This window comes from Melanerpes formicivorus, unplaced genomic scaffold (assembly GCF_026170545.1).
Source record: "Melanerpes formicivorus ecotype bairdi unplaced genomic scaffold, bMelFor1.0.p_v2 SCAF_676, whole genome shotgun sequence".
Lineage (NCBI taxonomy): Eukaryota > Metazoa > Chordata > Aves > Piciformes > Picidae > Melanerpes > Melanerpes formicivorus.
Genome location: NW_027143028.1, coordinates 37,607 through 52,882, shown reverse-complemented (window position 1 = coordinate 52,882; position 15,276 = coordinate 37,607). Strand labels below are relative to the sequence as shown.

Sequence of the window (15,276 nt, the reverse complement as noted above, 5' to 3'; positions counted from 1 at the left end):
GTGGGGCTCTGTGAAATGAAACGCTGCAATGGTGTGGGGTTCTCTGAAATGAAGAGGTGAGATGTTGAAATGGTGACCTGGAATGCAATGTTGAGTGTGGGCACAATGGAGACGTAGAGAAAAATCTACTAACTGAGTTGGAGTCATGATCTGTGGTTCCATGTCTCTGTGACAGCATGGCCAGAGACACATGAAAATTGTAAATGAGTGTGTGGCCAGTAATTGTATGCCTAGGACCAGTCAGCAAAGTGAGAGAGCCTAAAAGGATGGTGGCTCTGTCAGGCTGGGCTACTTCAGACCTTGCTCGGTGGGGCTCAGCTCACCACGGTGGTTCCCGGCTCTGCTGAGGTCAGCTCTTTGCTCGGATTTTTCCTGGTTTCTTTGGACTCCCTTCTAGGTAAGTGCCAGCCTCTGCTGCTCTCAGCTTGTTGGAAATGCTTGCATGTTCTTGGAGGGGATTAAAATCCCTAGGAGGCCAGCTAACCCTGTCACCCATCCCCTCCAACTTCATAGATCTCCTGTTCAACTGGGTGTAGAAGCGCAGTATTAATTTGTCTGAAAAGAGGCTCGGCTCCTCGGCTGGGCTCGGCTGGCTCGGCTCCTCGGCTGGGCTCGGCTCGGCTCCTCAGCTGGGCTCGGCTCGGCTCGGCTCCTCGGCTGGGCTCGGCTCGGCTCGGCTGGGCTCGGCGGCCCGGCTCGGCTCCTCGGCTCGGCTCCTCGGCTCGGCTCCTCGGCTCGGCTCCTCGGCGCCATCTCAGATGCCATCAGAACCCCTTGAAAGGTATTGTGGCAGCCCAGTTAGGGGCTTCTCTTGCCTTCGTGCATGGGGAAGCAGCTTTGCTGGGCTCTGTTCAGAGGGCTTTGCGTTCAAAATAAAAACAAAAGAGCAAGTAAGTCCACGACAAATTAAAAAAAAAAAAATGATAAATGCCTTCCTGATTACACACAAGGGAAGGTCCCTGGTTTTTAATTCATACACCTTTTATAGGTATGTCTGCAATATCCGTTTTGTTCTACTTAGAATGTGCTTCTACAACTTAGAAGTTTTTGCATCTAATGGAAGTGATCCAGTGGGGGTGATTTCAAAGCCTTTTGTCATAGCAATTAATACCATTCTTGACTATCTATAAAGAGAGGGCTTTTTTTTTTCACTTTGATTTTTTGTCTTAGGGGGCAGCGTGTCTCGGTTCCCTGTGGCGGCTCATACGGTGCGCTCTGTGAAACAATGGTGCGCTCTGTGAAACAATGGTGCGCTCTGTGAAACAATGGTGCGCTCTGTGAAACAATGGTGCGCTCTGTGAAACAATGGTGCGCTCTGTGAAACAATGGTGCGCTCTGTGAAACAATGGTGCGCTCTGTGAAACAATGGTGCGCTCTGTGAAACAATGGTGCGCTCTGTGAAACAATGGTGCGCTCTGTGAAACAATGGTGCGCTCTGTGAAACAATGGTGCGCTCTGTGAAACAATGGTGCGCTCTGTGAAACAATGGTGCGCTCTGTGAAACAATGGTGCGCTCTGTGAAACAATGGTGCGCTCTGTGAAACAATGGTGCGCTCTGTGAAACAATGGTGCGCTCTGTGAAACAATGGTGCGCTCTGTGAAACAATGGTGCGCTCTGTGAAATGGATCCCTTGAGATCTTAATGAATTGTAGGATGGTTTGTGTGGAATCAGGGGAAGTTCCTCAGAGTACTTTAAATGTTTGACACTGATGTTATGAGCGTGCGGGGAGCGTGTGCAAGACCGAGACGTAGAAAATAGCTACGAAGCGAGCAGGAGTCCCGATCTGCGGTTCCACGTCTTCATGAGGAGCGTGGCCAGAGACGGACGAAGCGAAAGTTGTCAACGGGTGTGTGGCTAATAATTGTATGTGTAGGACCGGTCAGTAAAGAGAGACATTTTTCTTTCCCTAGAAGGATGGTGGCTCCATCAAGCCTGGCTGCTTTAGACCGGGCTCGGTGGGGCTCAGCTCCTCTTGGTGGTGCCAGGCTCTGCCAAGGTTGGCTCTTTGCTCAGCTTTTTTGATGTCCTTGGGTTCCCCTCCAGGTAAGTCCATGCCTCTGCTGCTCTCTGGGGTTCTTCTGTATCAACCTGGAATGTTTGAAATGCCTGCATGGTCTTGGAGGGGATTAAGACCCTGACCCCTCTCCTCCAACTCCCTAGCTCTCTTTTTTAACGAGGTGTAGAAGTGTGGTATTCATGTGTCTGAAAAGAGGCTTTGAAATGAGCTACACGGGATTCTGGAATACGTAAGCTTACAGAGCGTCCGTGTCATACACAAGGAGTGCTTTTTCCTTTGCGTGTGTTGTAGGGTTATTAAATATTTACTGATTTGGGCGTGTCTGTTTTTCTTTCTTTTATTAGACTGGAAAGCCTTCCGAACAGAAGCTGTCTGAGCTCCTTCCCATGCACAGCGGTAACAAACTGTGTTGCTGCCGAACGCTGTAAACTCACTGTGGGGCTGCCGAACGCTGTAAGCTAACAAACTGTGGGGCTGCTGAACTCTGTAAGCTAACAAACTGCGGGGCTGCCGAACGCTGTGTCCCTTAGGGATGTAATGAATTGTAGGATGGCTTGTGTGGAGGCAGGGGAGGTTCCTGCTATGTTTGACACTCTGTTGATGCTTTGAGCGTGCGAGTGAGAGCGGGCACGACTGAGACGTAGAAAATAGCTACAAAGCGAGCGGGAGTCCTGATCTGTGGTTCCACGTCTTCGCGAGGAGCGTGGCCAGAGACGGACGAAGCGAAAGTTGTCAACGGGCGTGTGGCTAGTAATTGTATGTGTAGGACCGGTCAGTAAAGAGAGACAATTTTCTTTCCCTAGAAGGATGTCGGCTCCGTCAAGCCCGGCTACTTTAGACTGGGCTCGGCCGGGCTCAGTTCCCCTCGGCGGCTCCGTTGAGGTCGGCTCTCTGCTCGGCTTTTTGGATGTCCTTGGGTTCCCCTCCAGGTAAGTCCAAGCCTCTTCTGCTCTCTGGGGTTCTTCTGTATCAACCTAGAAGGTTTGAAATGCCTGTATGTTCTTGGAGGGGATTATGACCCCTAGTAGGCCAGCTAACCCTGACCCCTCTCCTCCAGCTCCACGGCCCTCTTGTTTAAGAGGTGTGGAAGTGTGGTATTCATCTGCCCGAAAAGGGGCTTTGAAACGAGCTCCACGGGGTTGCGGAATACGTAAGCTTGCAGCGTGTCTGTCTAATATGCAAGGAACGCTTTTTCCTTTGCGTGCGTTGTAGGGTTATTAAGTATTCACTGACTTGGGCGTGTCTGGTTTTCTGTCTTTTATTAGAATGGAAAGCCTTCTGAACAGAAGCTGGCTAAGCTCCTTCCCACGCTCAGCGGTAACAAACCGTGTTGCCGCCGAACTCTGTAAGTCTACTGTGTGCTGCCGAACTCTGTAAGCTGAAAGTGTTGCTGCCGAACTCTGTAAGCGGACAGCGTTGCTGTTGAACTCTGTAAGCGGACTGTGTTGCCGTTGTACTCTGTAAAGTGAAAGTGTTGCCGCTGAACTCTGTAAACGGTCTGTGTTGCTGCTGAAACCTGTAAACTCATGGTGTTGCTGTTGAACCCTGTGAACTGACAGTGTTGCCGCTGAACCTTGTAAACTGACTGTGTCGGTCCTAAACCCTGTGTCCCTTAGGGATGTAATGAATTGTAGGATGGCTTGTGTGGAGGCAGGGGAGGTTCCTGCTATGTTTGACACTCTGTTGATGCTTTGAGCGTGCGAGTGAGAGCGGGCACGACTGAGACGTAGAAAATAGCTACAAAGCGAGCGGGAGTCCTGATCTGTGGTTCCACGTCTTCGCGAGGAGCGTGGCCAGAGACGGACGAAGCGAAAGTTGTCAACGGGCGTGTGGCTAGTAATTGTATGTGTAGGACCGGTCAGTAAAGAGAGACAATTTTCTTTCCCTAGAAGGATGGTGGCTCCGTCAAGCCTGGCTACTTTAGACCGGGCTAGGTGGGGCTTGGTGGTGCCAAGCTCTGCCAAGGTTGGCTCTTTGCTCAGCTTTTTTGATGTCCTTGGGTTCCCCTCCAGGTAAGTCCATGCCTCTGCTGCTCTCTGGGGTTCTTCTGTATCAACCTGGAATGTTTGAAATGCCTGCATGGTCTTGGAGGGGATTAAGACCCCTAGGAGGCCAGCTCACCCTGACCCCTCTCCTCCAACTCCCTAGCTCTCTTTTTTAACGAGGTGTAGAAGTGTGGTATTCATGTGTCTGAAAAGAGGCTTTGAAATGAGCTACACGGGGTTCTGGAATACGTAAGCTTACAGCGCGTCCGTGTCATACACAAGGAGTGCTTTTTCCTTTGTGTGTGTTGTAGGGTTATTAAATATTTACTGATTTGGGCGTGTCTGTTTTTCTTTCTTTTATTAGACTGGAAAGCCTTCCGAACAGAAGCTGTCTGCGCTCCTCCCATGCACAGCGGTAACAAACTGTGTTGCTGCCAAACGCTGTAAACTCACTGTGGGGCTGCCGAACGCTGTAAGCTAACAAACTGCAGGGCTGCCGAACTCTGTGTCCCTTAGGGATGTAATGAATTGTAGGATGGCTTGTGTGGAGGCAGGGTAGGTTCCTCCTATGTTTGACACCCTGTTTATGTTTGAGCGTGTGGGTGAGAGCAGGCACGGCAGAGACGTAGAAAGTAGCTACGAAGCGAGCGGGAGTCCCGATCTGCGTTTCCACGTCTTTGCGAGGAGCGTGGCCAGAGACGGACGAAGCAAAAGTTGTCAATGGGAGCGTGTGCAAGACTGAGACGTAGAAAATAGCTACGAAGTGAGCGGGAGTCCCGATCTGCAGTTCCACGTCTTCGTGAGGAGCGTGGCCAGAGACGGACGAAGCGAAAGTTGTGAATGGGTGTGTGGCTAGTAATTGTATGTGTAGGACTGGTCAGTAAAGAGAGAGCATTTTCTTTCCCTAGAAGGATGTCGGCTCCGTCAAGCCCGGCTACTTTAGACTGGGCTCGGCCGGGCTCAGTTCCCCTCGGTGGCTCCGTTGAGGTCGGCTCTCTGCTCGGCTTTTTGGATGTCCTTGGGTTCCCCTCCAGGTAAGTCCAAGCCTCTTCTGCTCTCTGGGGTTCTTCTGTATCAACCTAGAAGGTTTGAAATGCCTGTATGTTCTTGGAGGGGATTATGACCCCTAGTAGGCCAGCTAACCCTGACCCCTCTCCTCCAGCTCCACGGCCCTCTTGTTTAAGAGGTGTGGAAGTGTGGTATTCATCTGCCCGAAAAGGGGCTTTGAAACGAGCTCCACGGGGTTGCGGAATACGTAAGCTTGCAGCGTGTCTGTCTAATATGCAAGGAACGCTTTTTCCTTTGCGTGCGTTGTAGGGTTATTAAGTATTCACTGACTTGGGCGTGTCTGGTTTTCTGTCTTTTATTAGAATGGAAAGCCTTCTGAACAGAAGCTGGCTAAGCTCCTTCCCACGCTCAGCGGTAACAAACCGTGTTGCCGCTGAACTCTGTAAACTGACAGTGTCGCCGCCGAACTCTGTAAACTGACAGTGTCGCCGCCGAACTCTGTAAACTGACAGTGTCGCCGCTGAACTCTGTAAACTGACAGTGTCGCCGCTGAACTCTGTAAACTGACAGTGTTGCCGGTGAACTCTGTAAAGTGAAAGTGTTGCCGCTGAACTCTGTAAACGGTCTGTGTTGCTGCTGAAACCTGTAAACTCATGGTGTTGCTGTTGAACCCTGTGAACTGACAGTGTTGCCGCTGAACCTTGTAAACTGACTGTGTCGGTCCTAAACCCTGTGTCTCTTAGGGACGTAATGAATTGTAGGATGGCCTGTGTGGAGGCAGGGGAGGTTCCTGCTATGGTTGACACCCTGTTGATGCTTTGAGCGTGCGAGTGAGAGCGGGCACGACTGAGACGTAGAAAATAGCTACAAAGCGAGCGGGAGTCCTGATCTGTGGTTCCACGTCTTCGCGAGGAGCGTGGCCAGAGACGGACGAAGCGAAAGTTGTCAACGGGCGTGTGGCTAGTAATTGTATGTGTAGGACCGGTCAGTAAAGAGAGACAATTTTCTTTCCCTAGAAGGATGGTGGCTCCGTCAAGCCTGGCTACTTTAGACCGGGCTAGGTGGGGCTTGGTGGTGCCAAGCTCTGCCAAGGTTGGCTCTTTGCTCAGCTTTTTTGATGTCCTTGGGTTCCCCTCCAGGTAAGTCCATGCCTCTGCTGCTCTCTGGGGTTCTTCTGTATCAACCTGGAATGTTTGAAATGCCTGCATGGTCTTGGAGGGGATTAAGACCCCTAGGAGGCCAGCTCACCCTGACCCCTCTCCTCCAACTCCCTAGCTCTCTTTTTTAACGAGGTGTAGAAGTGTGGTATTCATGTGTCTGAAAAGAGGCTTTGAAATGAGCTACACGGGGTTCTGGAATACGTAAGCTTACAGCGCGTCCGTGTCATACACAAGGAGTGCTTTTTCCTTTGCGTGTGTTGTAGGGTTATTAAATATTTACTGATTTGGGCGTGTCTGTTTTTCTTTCTTTTATTAGACTGGAAAGCCTTCCGAACAGAAGCTGTCTGAGCTCCTTCCCATGCACAGCGGTAACAAACTGTGTTGCTGCCGAATGCTGTAAACTCACTGTGGGGCTGCCGAACGCTGTAAGCTAACAAACTGTGGGGCTGCTGAACGCTGTAAGCTAACAAACTGCGGGGCTGCCGAACGCTGTGTCCCTTAGGGATGTAATGAATTGTAGGATGGCTTGTGTGGAGGCAGGGGAGGTTCCTGCTATGTTTGACACTCTGTTGATGCTTTGAGCGTGCGAGTGAGAGCGGGCACGACTGAGACGTAGAAAATAGCTACAAAGCGAGCGGGAGTCCTGATCTGTGGTTCCACGTCTTCGCGAGGAGCGTGGCCAGAGACGGACGAAGCGAAAGTTGTCAACGGGCGTGTGGCTAGTAATTGTATGTGTAGGACCGGTCAGTAAAGAGAGACAATTTTCTTTCCCTAGAAGGATGTCGGCTCCGTCAAGCCCGGCTACTTTAGACTGGGCTCGGCCGGGCTCAGTTCCCCTCGGTGGCTCCGTTGAGGTCGGCTCTCTGCTCGGCTTTTTGGATGTCCTTGGGTTCCCCTCCAGGTAAGTCCAAGCCTCTTCTGCTCTCTGGGGTTCTTCTGTATCAACCTAGAAGGTTTGAAATGCCTGTATGTTCTTGGAGGGGATTATGACCCCTAGTAGGCCAGCTAACCCTGACCCCTCTCCTCCAGCTCCACGGCCCTCTTGTTTAAGAGGTGTGGAAGTGTGGTATTCATCTGCCCGAAAAGGGGCTTTGAAACGAGCTCCACGGGGTTGCGGAATACGTAAGCTTGCAGCGTGTCTGTCTAATATGCAAGGAACGCTTTTTCCTTTGCGTGCGTTGTAGGGTTATTAAGTATTCACTGACTTGGGCGTGTCTGGTTTTCTGTCTTTTATTAGAATGGAAAGCCTTCTGAACAGAAGCTGGCTAAGCTCCTTCCCACGCTCAGCGGTAACAAACCGTGTTGCCGCCGAACTCTGTAAACTGAAAGCGTTGCCGCTGAACTCTGTAAGTGGACAGCGTTGCTGTTGAACTCTGTAAGCGGACTGTGTTACCGCCAAACTCTGTAAGTGGACTGTGTGGCGGTTGAACTCTGTAAACTGACAGTGTCGCCGCTGAACTCTGTAAACTGACAGTGTCGCCGCTGAACTCTGTAAACTGACAGTGTCGCCGCTGAACTCTGTAAACTGACAGTGTCGCCGCTGAACTCTGTAAACTGACAGTGTCGCCGCTGAACTCTGTAAACTGACAGTATCGCCGGTGAACTCTGTAAACAGACTGTGTTGCCGTTGTACTCTGTAAAGTGAAAGTGTTGCCGCTGAACTCTGTAAAGTGAAAGTGTTGCCGCTGAACTCTGTAAATGGTCTGTGTTGCTGCTGAAACCTGTAAACTCATGGTGTTGCTGTTGAACCCTGTGAACTGACAGTGTTGCCGCTGAACCTTGTAAACTGACTGTGTCGGTCCTAAACCCTGTGTCCCTTAGGGACGTAATGAATTGTAGGATGGCTTGTGTGGAGGCAGGGGATGTTCCTGCTATGTTTGACACTCTGTTGATGCTTTGAGCGTGCGAGTGAGAGCGGGCACGACTGAGACGTAGAAAATAGCTACGAAGCGTGCGGGTGTCCCGATCTGCGGTTCCACGTCTTCGCGAGGAGCGTGGCCAGAGACGGACGAAGCAAAAGATGTCAGTGGGAGCGTGTGCAAGACTGAGACGTAGATAATACCTACGATGCGAGCGGGAGTCCCGATCTGCCGTTCCACGTCTTCGTGAGGAGCGTGGCCAGAGACGGACGAAGCGAAAGGTGTCAATGGGAGCACGGCCAGTCAGGGAATCTGCAGCATTAGTCCTTGTTGCACTTCATTGTGGTTTGGTGTAGGATGCGTATATGGTTTCTAGTACTAATAAACTAAGAAACAAAATCAGGGCAAGGAAGTAGCGACATCCTTCTGAAAACAAATGAAGAAGGTCCCCTGCCTAAGGGAAGAACATGGCATATTTCTAAACTGTGTGTTGTAGTATGTGCAATTTGTTTTTACATGCTAGAAGCCTTTGCAGGTAAGTGAGGAGAAGGACAGGGGTGCTAGCTAAAGCTTTCTAAATGCCCAGTAATAGCATTTGTGAGTATGGAGGTAGGGAGGAGAGATTATTCAGGCGGAGATTAGGGGAAGGGGCGGATGGGCAACTTAGGGTCCGGGTGAGGATTGCGTTTGGGGTCGGGGTTAACGATAGTGTGGTGGTCAGGGGGTTTAGGGTTTGCGTCGTGGACGGCACCAGGGTGAGGGTGCAGGGGCCGGCGGACGTAGGGTTAGGGGGTTGGGGTTAGGGGGTTAGGGTTAGGGGTGGTGGCAAAGGGGGTGGCAAAGAGACTTCCCTTGTTTCCAGTGTGGAAAACCGCTTGTTTGTCCCCTGACCCCAGAAGCTTCTCACAGGGGCTGTGTTCCTCACTAACAGCAAGGCTGCGCTCAGCCCCTGGGGATGCTGCAACCGGAGCAGAGAAGCTGTGCTCCTGGCAGTTCTCTCTCCACCTGGATCAGGATGAAGGTGCAGGCTATTGCTCTGCAGCTAGGCACTGCTGAGAGCTGCAGCTGGTACCCAGATCAAAGACAGCTTTGTCTCTAAGGCCAGTGCTGCCGTGCCGCGGCGTGTGCCGCCCCGGGGGAGCTAATTTCTGCAGCCTAACTGCGCTGAATGCTCGAAAATTCTTAGGGGAAGAGCGGAGAGCTTGACTCGAGCATCGCTATGGATCCAGCGCCTGCGCCCTAGCCCGGCTCTGCTCACGCCAGGGGGGCAGCGTTCCGGTCGTTGCTATGGATACGGTGCCTGCGCCGCAGCGGGTCCGGTCCCGCGCACGCGCCCTCCTCGCGGGCTGCGCCCCGCTTTTCTGGCCGGGGGGGCGGGTGCCGCGCTGAGCAGCTTTGGAGCCGGACCGGTCGCGGAGAGCCATGATTTGGCGCCTGACGCCGTTCTGTGCCCCAGGGTGCCTGCGAACCGCCGTCCTTTGGCGGGGCAAGGGGTGCTGGCGCATTCGGGGAGCTTGCAGTGCGGTTTCCGGTGTCGCTGCCAGCCCGGGACTCCCAGGTGTGTTCCTTCCGGCGTCTGAAGTTGGTCTGGGGCCATCGGCAGGGCTTTTGGGGGTGACAGAGGAGGTCTGGGGACACCTAAAAGGGTCTGGGGATATGTAAAGTTCTGGTGGGGCCATCTGAAAGGATCAAGGGTCGTGGAGAGGCAGCTGGGCACCTCCGACGGACCCTTTGGGAGGTCTCTGCAGGCTCCCGTGGGAGCTGGGGGTGTCTCGGGGTGGGTTTGGGTTTGTGCTGCAAACAGCGTTGATAATGCAGGGACGTTTTAATTCCCACTGAGCGCATTGCATATTCAGCAAGGATTTTCTAATTTAGCAAGGCTATGTCACATGCTCAGCCAGAAGACTGGAGGGCAGGTTGGCCGGTGGACTACTCTCCAGGACTGGATTGACCTCACTCAGCTGATGGTGAGCAATAGCCTTCATTTCCATTCCTTATCCTCCTTAGGACTTCTGCTATTGTTATTATTGCTCTTATTATTGGTATTACTATTATTCCTACCCCTGAGTTTTCTCACTTTCCCCCTTCCAGTTGTCTTCCCCCCACATCCTGCTGTGTGATGCTTGTTTGCTAGCTGGTGAGTGCCCTCAGGGCTGTGCCGGACACAGAGCCTGCTTGTGTCATCTGCCTTAGGCACGCTCATGTGAATCCAGCATTCAGAGAGGCGCTGCCTGTTGGAAAGATAAAGGTGAGCCAATTCAGTCCTAGCAATGTGATGTCTGCAGGTAGCCAGCAGCTTGGCATGTTCTCCTGAGCTCAGAGCCAGACAGCAGGATGTCTCATCTAGGCTCAGAAACTCAGGTGCTAAGAGTGACCTGTGATAAAAGCTGTGAACAATTGAATTGACATGTCAGTAGGGTTTGGACACAGGGTCGTGGAAGTCTCAGTGGGACAGACGCTCCAGTTTCGGAAGCCTGTATTTCATGTTGCAAGGAGGTCGTTCTACAGCTGAACACAGCTGTGTGTGTACAGCCGTGAAGTGCAAACCAAATGATTTCCTGAGCTCATCTGAATCCCAGAGCTCATGAAATTCAGGCCTGCCTTCCTGTAGTGTTGGATCTCTCAAGGGGAAAAGTGAAGAGGAGGAGAACTCTTTAGCTTTCTCTCTCTTTTCTTTCCCTCGATACACTTTGTCTTGCTTGGCTTTGAATCACAACTGTGACGTTCGGTTAGGTGGTGAATGTGTACTAGGTGGTACGACACCAAAAGAAGGAAAAAAGAACAGGAATAATTTGCGTTATAGATGACTTCAGGTAAAAGTTTTTGGTAACAGTTTATTGGCACTAAAAGATCATAAAAAGGGAATAAAGTGCAATAAAAGGCAAGCAAAGCAGCGCGCTGGGCTTGAGAGGGGACAAAACTCCACCTCCACAGCAGCCTTACAATAGTTTTCTTCATCTTCTATAGTTACGTCATCTACATAAGCAAACTTATGCTAAACAGAAGGCAGGCATGTGATAATGAGTCTTAGAGTAGGCGGTCAAATCCCTTCTCCCCACATTCGGGTGGTAAGGGTCAATGTATCCATTTTCTCACGTGCACAATTTTGCAGGCTTCTTATCTGAAGAAAACAAATTCCTAGGTCTGAATGTTTAAGATAAGCTCTGCCTCAGCCGTGATGTCTCCAACTAACCAGACAGTATCCTTGCAAGTCTGCAAGATATGTTTCTTTCCCTTTGCTCTCAAAACAGGCCTCACAAGATCCTGACCCTTAATCCCAGGGCACTCTAAGTCTTATAATTTTAAACATAGATCACCAGTATATTCATCACAATTTGTCATAAAACCCCCACAATTCCTGTAGGATTTCAAGTTCCTGCTTGATAATATAAAGCAGTCTGCCAGACCTGAACTTTCTGATGAATCTGCAGTTGTGGGACAACATAAGACACAGGACATTAAATTGCCGGTTGCTTCTCAGACTGTGCATCACAGACAATACAGAACCAACCGTGACTCTTTGTTGCCCATTCAGAATCTGATTCGTCAGTTGGAGAGTCAGAAAGTCGTCAGCAAAACTCATTCGCCTTTCAACAGTCCAGTGTGGCCTGTGCGGAAGCAGAATGGAGACTGGCGTCTGACGGTAAACTACCGAGCCCTAAATGAAGTGACACCACCTATGAGTGCAGCAGTACCAGACATGATGGAGCTACAGTATGAGCTGGAATCCAAAGAGGCCAAATGGTATGCTACCATAGACATTGCTAATGCATTTTTCTCTATTCCCATAGCAGAAGAATGCAGGCCTCAGTTTGCTTTCACCTGGAGAGGAATCCAGTACACTTTCAACAGGCTGCCAATGGGCTGGATCCACAGCTCAAGCATCTGTCATGCAGTGATCCACGATGCTCTGGAGAAAGGCGGTGCTCCAGAACACATCCAGTTCATCGATGATATCATCGTCTGGGGTAAAACTGCTGAGGAAGTCTTCGAGAAAGGTAACAAAATCATTGACATTCTTCTGAATGCAGGTTTTGCCATCAAGCGAGACAAAGTGAAAGGACCTACCACAGAAATTCAGTTTCTGGGAGTGCGGTGGCAAGATGGACGTCGACACATTCCAGTGGATGTGGTAAATAGAGTCTCCACCATGGCAAGTCCCACAAACAAGCAAGAGACCCTACGTTTCATGGGGATAGTGGGATTTTGGAGACTACACATTCCTGGATACAGTCAGATTGTGAAACCTCTGTATGATGTGACTCGAAAGAGAAACCATTTCCACTGGGGACCTGAACAACAAGCAGTCTTTGACCAAATAAAGCAAGAGGTAGTTCAAGCAATGGGTCTGGGACCTGTCCGAGATGGTCCAGACATTAAGAACATTTTGTACACGGCTGCAAGTGACAATGGTCCAACCTGGTGCTTGTGGCAAAAAGCTCCAGGTGAGACACGTGGACGACCTCTTGGTTTCTGGAGTCGAGGTTACAGAGGTTCAGAGGCTAACTATACTCCAACAGAGAAAGAAATTTTAGCTGCCTATGAAGGAGTGAAAGCATCTTCTGAAGTGATTGGAACTGAATCACAACTTCTTCTAGCTCCCAGATTACCAGTTTTGAATTGGATGTTCAAAGGCAAAGGCTCCACACCACATCATGCCACAGACTCAACATGGTCTAAGTGGATGGCTCTGATAACACAGAGAGCTTGAATGGGAAATCTTGAAAGACCTGGTCTAGTGGAGGTGATCTCAAGTTGGCCTGAAGGTATCAACTGTGCTAAACCTCAGGAGGAGAAAGTAACTCGTGCTGAGGAAGCTCCTCCTTACAATGACCTCTCTGATGATGAAAAGAAATATGCTTTGTTCACAGACGGTTCCTGTCGTCTTGTTGGAAACAAGCGAAGGTGGAAGTCTGCAGTGTGGAGTCCAACACGCCGAGTTGCAGAAGCGAAAGATGGAGAAGGAGAATCCAGTCAGTTCGCAGAGGTAAAAGCTGTCCAGCTAGCTCTCGACGTAGCTGAACGTGAGAGATGGCCAAAGCTTTATCTCTACACCGACTCATGGATGGTAGCCAATGCTCTATGGGGTTGGCTAAAGAACTGGAAGAAAAGTGGTTGGCAGAGGAAAGGAAAACCCATTTGGGCAGCCAACCTGTGGCAGGACATTGCTGACCGAATCGAGAGAATTCCAGTGAAAGTGAGACACATCGATGCTCACATTCCTAAGAGCAAAGCTACTGAGGAACAGCAACACAACCATCAGGCAGATCTAGCTGCAAGAGTTTCTCAAGTAGACATGGACTCTAATCTTGATCTCGACTGGAAACACCGAGGTGAGATATTCTTAGCTCGGTGGGCTCACGATTCGTCAGGACATCAAGGCAGAGATGCGACATACCAATGGGCTCGTGACAGATCCATAGACATTTCCATGGATGCTATCACACAAGTCATCCATGACTGTGACATTTGTGCTGCTATTAAGCAGGTAAAACGACTTAAGCCCTTGTGGTATGGCGACAGATGGTCTAAGTACAAGTATGGTGAAGCTTGGCAGATTGATTACATCACTCTACCACGTTCTCGTTCTGGTAAGCAATACGTGCTTACTATGGTAGAGGCAAACACTGGATGGTTGGAAACTTATCCAGTTCCACATGCAACTGCACGCAACACCATTCTCGGTCTGGAGAGACAGATCCTGTGGAGACACGGAACTCCAGAGAGGATTGGGTCAGACAACGGAACTCATTTCAAGAACAACCTTGTAAAGAGCTGGGCAAAAGAGCATGGTATTGAGTGGATATTCCACATTCCCTACTATGCACTAGCTTCAGGGAAGATTGAACGCTACAATGGTTTGTTGAAGACCACTCTCAAAGCCATGGGAGGTGGATCTTTGAAAAACTGGGAAAAACATTTAGCACAAGCAACCTGGCTGGTAAATAGTAGAGGTTCAGTGAACCAAGCTGGACCTGCACATTCAGATTTGCTACGGAAAGTAGAAGGTGATAGAGTTCCTGTTGTTAGAGAAAAGAATCTGTTAGGTAAAACTGTTTGGGTATTTTCACCCTCAGGAGAGGCTAAACCTGTCCGAGGGGTGGTCTCAGCTGAAGGTCCGGGTCACACTTATTGGGTAATGCAAGAGAATGGTGAAATTCAGTGTATTCCACAAAGAAATCTAACTTTAGCTGAAAGAGGTTAATTTCAAACTGTTGTACAGCTACATCGCGTCCAAAGGAAGAATCAACGAGGAATCTACGATGCATGAACCCTGAGATCCCTGAGAGCCCTGAGTCAACTAAGAGACCCTGAGAATCCCTGTTTCCCTTTTCTTCGCTTCGTCGGTGAAGAAATGAACTGTTTTCCATTTTTCTCATTTTCTGATTTTCTTGGACTTTTGAATCATCTACATCTGAGCATAGCCGGAATGGACTATGAACTTTACTCACGAACTGTAAATGTCGTTTTGGATTGGATGGACAGTATGAACGGCCAATGAAATTGTTTAGAAGGGGTGGACTGTGGCCGGTTGACGTTGCCCCCTTAAGAAAGGGAATATGGTGGACGGAAGTTGGTAAACGGAAGCAATAGTCTAAACTAATTTCATTGGAAGAGTGGGAGGAAGCACCTTCTGAACTGGGAGTGAACTGGGAATGAACTGGGCACTCTGGTACTTCTATCTTCCGTCTTGCTTCCGCCTTTCCACGGTGCAGCAGCTCTCTGTCTCTGTGCTGGGCTTTCTGCCAAGGCCTCGGCCTTGAAGACCAGATAACGGCCGGTATTAACTCCCTTCCAATTAACACGAACTGCTTCTAACATTTTTTTTTTTTTTCCTCTCTTTTCTTTCTCTTTCTATCCCACTCTGGGAAAAGGGGGGGGGAGAGAGGGGAGAGCGGAGGTGGGGAGCCCCCTCTCTGCCGAGGGGGTTTACTCTCATTTCTGTGTTACTCTGTTGTATATCTTTGTATATATTGTAGATATTGTAAATTTGTAAATATTCCCCTGTATACCCTACATTGCTTTGTAAATATAGCTCCACTGCCTTGCTAATTCAGCTTGTGAGGTTTTTTTTTCTTTCCCTTCAAGTTTCTTTCCCTTTACCTTACAAGGGGGAAGGGAGGAGGCTTCTTGGCCTTACCCTTCCACCCACTACAAAGGGATAGTGAATAGTTATAATTTGACTGATTGATGGATCTGTTCCCGGCTACCTAAAAATTCGGCCCATGGGCTTCCTTTAATAGG

At 49.9% G+C, this 15,276-nt stretch overlaps 1 long non-coding RNA gene across 1 annotated transcript; it reads left to right on the top strand.

The window, feature by feature from the left end:
- The first annotated feature begins 2,385 nt into the window (after positions 1–2,385).
- LOC137460607 (uncharacterized) lies at positions 2,386–7,583 on the top strand. The gene is made up of 7 exons (XR_010992939.1): positions 2,386–2,472; positions 2,823–2,948; positions 3,285–4,476; positions 4,913–5,038; positions 6,489–6,597; positions 6,948–7,073; positions 7,410–7,583. It is a non-coding gene; the product is annotated as an uncharacterized lncRNA (long non-coding RNA).
- The last annotated feature ends 7,693 nt before the right edge of the window (positions 7,584–15,276 follow it).